This window comes from Alligator sinensis, unplaced genomic scaffold (genome assembly GCF_000455745.1).
Source record: "Alligator sinensis unplaced genomic scaffold, ASM45574v1 scaffold207_1, whole genome shotgun sequence".
NCBI classification, from domain to species: Eukaryota; Metazoa; Chordata; order Crocodylia; family Alligatoridae; genus Alligator; species Alligator sinensis.
The window spans coordinates 642,561-650,099 of NW_005842112.1; positions in this window are offsets into that span (position 1 = coordinate 642,561).

The following is a 7,539-nucleotide window of genomic DNA, read 5'->3' on the forward strand; positions in this document are numbered from 1 at the left end:
TTCCAGAGGTAGGAGGATTCCACTGAGCTTTTGCTTCCTCTGCAGTGCCAGAAGGGTAAAAAGAGAGAGGGTGGATTCTCCAATTGTGCCCAAGCAGAGTCTAAATGCAGTAGCAGTTGCAGGAAGATGGTTGCAGCCTCCTGATGTCCATCTATCCAGTCCTAGAACAAGTTGTAGCTGCAAAGGAGCAGCCTGAATGTCTTCTGGGACCATATTCGAGTACGAAACCAGGGATAATGGAATTTCTCTCCTCCGCCTCATGCTAGAACCAGCTTTGTGCTGTTGGAGAGTTTTCTGCCTGCTGCAAGGCTGCTTTGCCTTGGCTGACTGTAGAACCCCGCCCTGTACATAATGGAATACGATAGACGCATGGGGTTTTCAAACAGCTTGCTTAACTCACTGAGATGGTGACACTTGCCTGCTTCATAACGTGCTATTTGTTTACATATTAAAGTCTGTCTGGTAGGGCAGAGGAGGAAAAAAAGAAGAGTGTCAGATGGAGTGATCTCAGGCCGCTCAGCACTGAAAAAACCCTGTGTGTTCTCCACCGAGTGTTAGCTCTTACAATTAAAGCCTTTGATTTCCATAAAGACCTACTGCAGTACATCAAAGCAACAGGAAGAAAAGGGTGGGGGAAAGACAGGAAAGCAGGCATGGTATTTTCCCATCTAGAAAATCCACATCGATGCTTTCATTGATTCATCAGCCAGAAGTGCCTTCCAACAGAGCTGTCCACTTCATGATGACACACTGACACCTCAGCGGTGATGGTGCAACACAGGCAGGCCCGACCTCTCAGATTTGGTACGTGGTGGGAAACACGACAACCACCACACCCCATGGCTGAGCTTTGGCTGCTCTGTGCATCATCAAAATAAGTCATTGCAAACTTCTAGTCAAAGGCTCTAGCTCTCACAGGTATTCAAACAGAGGGATTTATGTGCCCTTAGTACTGTAAAATGCCCCCTGAGCTTTTTGTAAAATGGGTGAGGCAAAGAAGGAAGCACTGAAATATAGCAGCATACAGGCAAATCAGCGCTTTGCTATGAGTGTATCATTTTATATTTTAAAAACTACTCTAAAGTGCAACATGATTCACATTATTCCAAGGAATTCAAGTACCCTAAAGGAAACTGTTCAGTCTTCCTGCTGCTTGCAAGGGTTGCAAGAGGTTAGGGTTTATTTAGGATGGAGAAGGACTTGTCAAGTCATCGCACAGGATGATCTTGAGGGAAATGCTAATGCATTACACCTCTAAAGTGGTTCCACATTATCAACAGCCCCCACCCCTCTGAGTATGCAAATTGGCAATAAATGATTGGCACTCACAAATGTGCCTCCAAGCAGGTTAGAGATAATTAGTAAGGCACGCAGACACCCAGTCATAGGAGCCAATTGTGACAAATCCACAAAATAATGAATCTCTATTAATAGTTAATGATGCATGTCAGGAATAACTCAGTTGTTGGGTTCTTCCTCTTTAAGAATATGTATATCCTTTTTTTTTGCTTCAGCTGGTCAAGCTCTATGCCTTTCCTCCCCTTGCACTGGCCTACTTTGAATTGCAGCCAAGATGAAGTAATTGAAAACTACCAGCCTGAATACTTTAGAAGTCTATCGTGAAACAAGATTCAACAAGCCTCTTCTCAATTTGTAAATATGATGGAATATTAGCAGTAAGAAGACTCCAATGTCAAACAAGTTCAAGTATTAGCTGCATTGCTTTACGAACACTATACTACTACTTAATGCTTCATAGCTTCAGCTCTATTAATATTGTAAAACTACCTCATTGCTATATTCTTGACATTGACACGATGCATAGATTTTTTAAAGAGAGAAATAAACTTTGTTTCTGCTCCCTAAAGGATCTCCTCTACAGGCAATGTCACAATTAAATATTGATTCACAGTGTCAGAGACCACGGATGCTTATGCTCCCCCAAACTTGTTTCAGTTCTGTACAAAAATTGTTTATTTTGTATTAACAGATAAATAGATGAATGAACAAAAGAGTCTGAGAGATAATACTAGGTCTCTATATTTTGTGAATATGTCTATCAAGAGTATGGGCAGATTGCTGATAGTATACCATCACTACTTAGAACATACTTTACCAATGAAGTAAAATATAAACTCAACACATTACCTTCGGTGGAGTGAAAGGAGAAGCCATTGTCTACTAAGAATTCTAAGGACATCATGATTTAATGAAAACTATTTTTACATCTTTCCTCCTGGCTGTTTGAAACATACTTTATGCTGATGGCTAATCATTAGAGAAATATTGTGATGCTAATTGGGCAGAAAAACTGACCTTCCACAAAACTGCTCCTTGTTACAAGTTTTAGGTTCCCATTCCCCTGATGTGTTTCCTCTTAAAACTGATCTTCCCATTGGTAGGAAAGTAGAAATAATTAGAATGTCTACATAGCCCGTGATGTAATCAGAGATTAAATGAACCCAAACCATAACCCCACTTTCAGCTCTGGGGAGGTTTGCATCCATAGCCAAACAAAATGGCTCACATCCTTCTCTATTTGTTTAATGATGTGGCTGAAGATACCTGGTTGTGTTCATATGACATACGTGGTGAATAGATTGGTTTCTAATCTGAAGTTGCTGCAAAGGTCGGGATTTAAAAGGAGAAACCAAATTATCTACTTTAATCAGTGGGTGTGAAAGCAAAGGACTGCAATGAGGAACAACGTTTAATATGCCAGTTTTTAGGATTAATTAACCTGACAGCAGTTCCTTTTGGACACTTCTGTACACAGTGCTTAGGAAGAATAAGAAGCCTAGAAAACTTATGCAAATGCTTCAGAGTATGGGTAATATTCAAAATGGTCAAAAAGGCTCCTAAACAGGACTTAGTCAGAATTCAGACCCCTAAGGCTAAGTACAGACAGTCAAAAAGCTCGAGGCTGAATCGATTCAATCTTTGTAGGTTAGTCTAAACAGCACAGATTAAATCGAAACAGAAGTGAACAGACATTTTACCCTTGATTCAGGAAATGCAGCCACATGCCTGCAGTGGCTCAGGCCAGAAGCTGGGGGGCACCAGCTCTCTGGCTGTGTGTTCACTTCCTCTTCCTGCTGCCCCCGAGGTCTCTGGGATTTGCAATCCAGAATTACAACAGCAGCACTCTGCAGGGTTGCTCATCACTTTCTCTTCCTGTTTCTAGGTGCTTCTGGGCTTTGTAGTCCACAGTTGCAGCCAGCAGTAAGTTTGAGCAGGGGAAGGGGTATTTAACACCCCTCCCTGGCCCCAGACCTCAGCTGAGGTTTGCCTGGGGGGCAGTGCCCCACACCCCAATAGACTGGGCTGCATCTCCCCCATCCCTTTGTCAGCCAGCCCTCACTGCTCCAGCTAGGGAGCAGAGGGGCAGGGCTACCCCTGCTTTCTGGAGCAGACAGCACAGCCCAACCCAGGGCTTGAAAGCATGCTGGGGGACTCTGATTTAACTTGGCCCAGGAAGGGGTCTGGGACAGAAATTTTATAAACCAGTTTGATCCAAATCAGTGAAATCTATCAACCAGGCTTATCTTAAGCCAGTTTCAGCCACTTTGAAACTGGTTTATGTGCACTGAGCTTCTGTTCTGTTACAGGTTTAAACCAGTTTCTGATTACTTAAATTGGTTTATACGTAACTTCTGTCCCTAGCCTTTGCCACAAAAACTGATGCACATAAACCCCATTCCAGTGACACAAAAGTGCTTAGGCATGCAAATTCATTCACTACCTCCCCCTTTAGTTTGAAAAGATCTTTGGGCACCTGAACTATGGCTTCTACACTCAGGAGTGATCCAGATTAATCGGATAAGGGCTTAACTCCTGCTTAAATTCTGTTGCAATGCAGATAGGACCTTGCGAAGTCTTAACCTGCCTTATGCCCCGAGGAGAATGCTTCTTTTTTTATTCCTGAACTCACACTGAAAACACAGAGTTCAGTAAAAAGTCAGCACCATGGCAGCTCTCACTTGAGAGAACTTCTGGTAATGATGGTGGTGCCAATCTTTTGCAGAATAGCAAAATGCACATGCCTAGGAAGTGAGTGGATTCTGGGCCTTCCTCAGCCTGAAGGGATTTAAATCCACTTTGCTACCACCCAGGAGAGGGACCTACCTACCTAACTATGAAATAGTCTCAGTGGGGGCACCCTTCACCTTTCCTGTTGAAGCTGAATCATGGGGAATGCAGGACTCATGGGAGCAGAAGGACAGCAAGGAAGCAAAAGAGTGATTTTGTGACCCAGTGATGAGGGCGCCCACCAGACAGAGGACAGCTCTGGGTTGTGGTTGTTGTTCCTAGGATTGTATATCCATTTTGCATTCAAGAGTCTTTGTTTAATGAACAGAAATATCCCTGGCAGCAACAGAGGTGCCTAATATGTGGTGATGAGTCAGATGTCTAGGCTCCAGGACAGGGCAGAAGTTGAGCCACGCTGATCCCCAGTGTCTCATGTTTCCTACTGGCTACTTCTGGGTGCTTTCTTGCTCAGTGCTTTGGGTTGCCCTCTGGAGGTGTCTAACTGGGTTTATGGCACTCTCCAGTGATAAGGTGCCTATTTTTTAGACACGCTGAAGTCTAAAACAGAGCATCTACAAGGCTGATTTAGATCTGCCCCCCCACAAGCCTATGGTATTTTTTCATACAAAGATAGTCCACACTTGTCTGCACTTCTTTGCTGTCACTTCATGATCAGATATCTAGAGGTCATAGAACCTAATAGAAAGTTGAGGTAGAGACCATTTGTGAGTTTGAAAAGCTCTAGAGATTTAATTAGTTTAGGACTCTTGAGTCTTGATGCACTGAAGGTTACTCAGCAAAATGATAATCTGAAAGGGCTGAGCATCTGTTTTAATCTGAATAGGTCTGAAGTAAAAATCATAGGACGTGGAGTCTACAGATAAAAAAATTCTATTCCTAACTTTTACTTCTGATTTCCTGGGGACCTTAAATAAGCTATTTTTTTATCCTCAGTCTCCTTGCCTGTAAAATGGAGATAACAACATTGAGAGGACTATTCTGAGGCTAAATTGAGTACTGTATGTGAAGCAGCTGGAGATCCTCAGAGGCCAGCTACCACTAAACTGCAAAGTATCATTTTTAAATTCATTTTTTTATATGGCACATGAAAAAAACAGATTCCCTCTCCTTGCCAAAGAAAGGGAATTGCCTCCTCACACTCTAAATTTAAGATACTTTAACATTTGCCCTTAAATGGTAAGAATATAATTTGTAATGGGTTTCTGAAAAGCAATCCAACAGATAACTATAAAGCGGCATTTGAAACAATTTTACCTAGAATATATCTTATGAGTAAACAGCTAATGCTTTATGGAAGTGTTATTTTACATTACTTTTACTAGAAATGTGTTTTCTAGAAAGCTCCTGAAAATAGAGATACAGCTTTCAAAGTACAAATATTTGTAAGAGAATATATACAATCCAAAAGTGTACACACGCATTTATATTTTGACAGAAACATGGCAAAAGCAATTTTCAGCAATTAAGTTCAGTATCTGACTCATTTCTTTCCTTAGGAAAGATGACACATCTCCAAAGAACAAAGTATGGAGAGGGGCTGGAGCAAGCCATTTCCTGATTAGTGTGAAGCAGCCACTGGAGCCATGGCTTGTCCCCTGCACCACACCTCCAACCTCAGGAATCCTTCCCGATGGCAACCAGCTAGTCATGTACTGAACCCTGGAAGCTTTCCTTATGTGCAACTCCCATCACCTTCAATAAGAATTTCACCTATGAAGGGGTTGGAGGGCTGGGTTTCAACTAGTTTTAGATCCAATACATATGACTTAGTCTAATCTTCCTCCTGTCCATTTGACACACACATTTACCTCCCTGAATGTCTTCAAAACTCATAGACTACAAACTTATAGCTGTTTAAGTGCTTGTCTACACACAAACTGCAATCATTTAACCAAGATCTCACCTGCTGTCATTAACAATTTGGAAGACAGAGCATCCTAATAAAAAACGGCTAAGCTTTACAAGCCCCTTCAGCAACCATCAGCTGAATTCTGAGTGAACTGGGGCTGAATCTTGTCAAAATTAACAGCGTTAGTCATGGGCAAATCCAGGATTTCAGGAAGGCAGGTGAGGGAGCAGCAACCTGCCCTGCAGGGGTGGCTGCACCCCTTGCTCCCACCCCCCGCCCCACACCAGAGTGGGCAGGCCACAGGAGTAGAAGCAGAAGATTTATTTTTTTAAGTCCCTCAAGCAGGCAAGAATCTTCCCTCTCCCTACCATTTCCCTTTGTGCTCAGCAGCATGCTCCCCTTCCCGTGGCTACACTTCAACCTGGCTGACCCATAGCCAGGGGAGGCTCCAGAGCTGCTCCTGCCTTGCTGCACATGGTGTCAAGCTCAGCTGGGGACAGCAGCAGCAAGGCCGGGTTCCCACGCTGGCAGGGAACACCCAGGGGGACCAGATAGAGGGAAGGGGGCTGGGGGCATGGAGGGGAAGGGAGAGGGAGATTCTTATTTGCTTCTGAGATTTAAAACAAAGTTCCCGGCTGCTGTTCCTGTAGCATGGTCAACTGAAACGGGGTGTGTCTGTGTCACTGCACTCCCTCTGGATCCGCCCCCAGCCTCCGTCTCAGATTAAACCCTAAACTTGAGCCTGAACTCAACTGGAACAATACCTCTTCAAACAATCCTCCTGAAGCCTGGAGAAATACAGTGACTTGAGCCCAAAGTAGCATTTGTACTTTGTGCTAAATCCACCCAGCTCAAAAGAGAAGACGACACGTGTACAGCTTCCTGTGAATCAAACTCACTAAATCTGGGGTTCTCGAGGGCAGGGGAACTCAGTGCCCAAAATGAGTGGTCGTTCCTTAAGGAGACAATACTCAGGGCCCAAGGGGTGACGATCTCAACAAGAAGCAAGGGGGGCAAGAGTGCCCAAAAGCCCCCCTGGCTCACCAAGGATGTCCGGGAATGCCTGGTTGCCAAAAAGGCGGCGTATACCCGGTGGAAGGGGAGGGCTATCTCCAAAGAGGAGTATACCTCCACTGCTCGGGCCTGTAGGGGGGCTGTTAGGAAAGCTAAGATGGACATAGAGCTAGGGCTAGTGTCCAAGGTCAAAGATAATAAAAAGTCCTTTTTCAAATATATAGGGAGGATGAAGAAGGCGCCGGGAAACGTGGGGCCCCTGCAAGATATGCTGGGCAATCTGGTGGTTGCACCAGAGGAGAAAGCAGACCTCTTTAACAAATTCTTCACCTCTGTTTTCTTGTGCAGGGACAGGGACTCCCCCACCATGTTTCAAGAGGGACTCGAGGGGAACGCCTCCAGACCTAAGCTTGAGGAGGACCGGGTTAGAGTGCTTCTGGAGGGGCTGGATGTATTCAAATCAGCAGGTCCAGATGCTCTCCACCCCAGGGTGTTGAGGGAGCTAGCAGGGGTTATTGCAGGGCCCTTGGCATGGCTTTACGAGCACTCATGGTGCTCGGGCCAGGTGCCAGATGATTGGAAGATAGCCAATGTGGTCCCCATCTTTAAAAAAGGGAGGAGGGAGG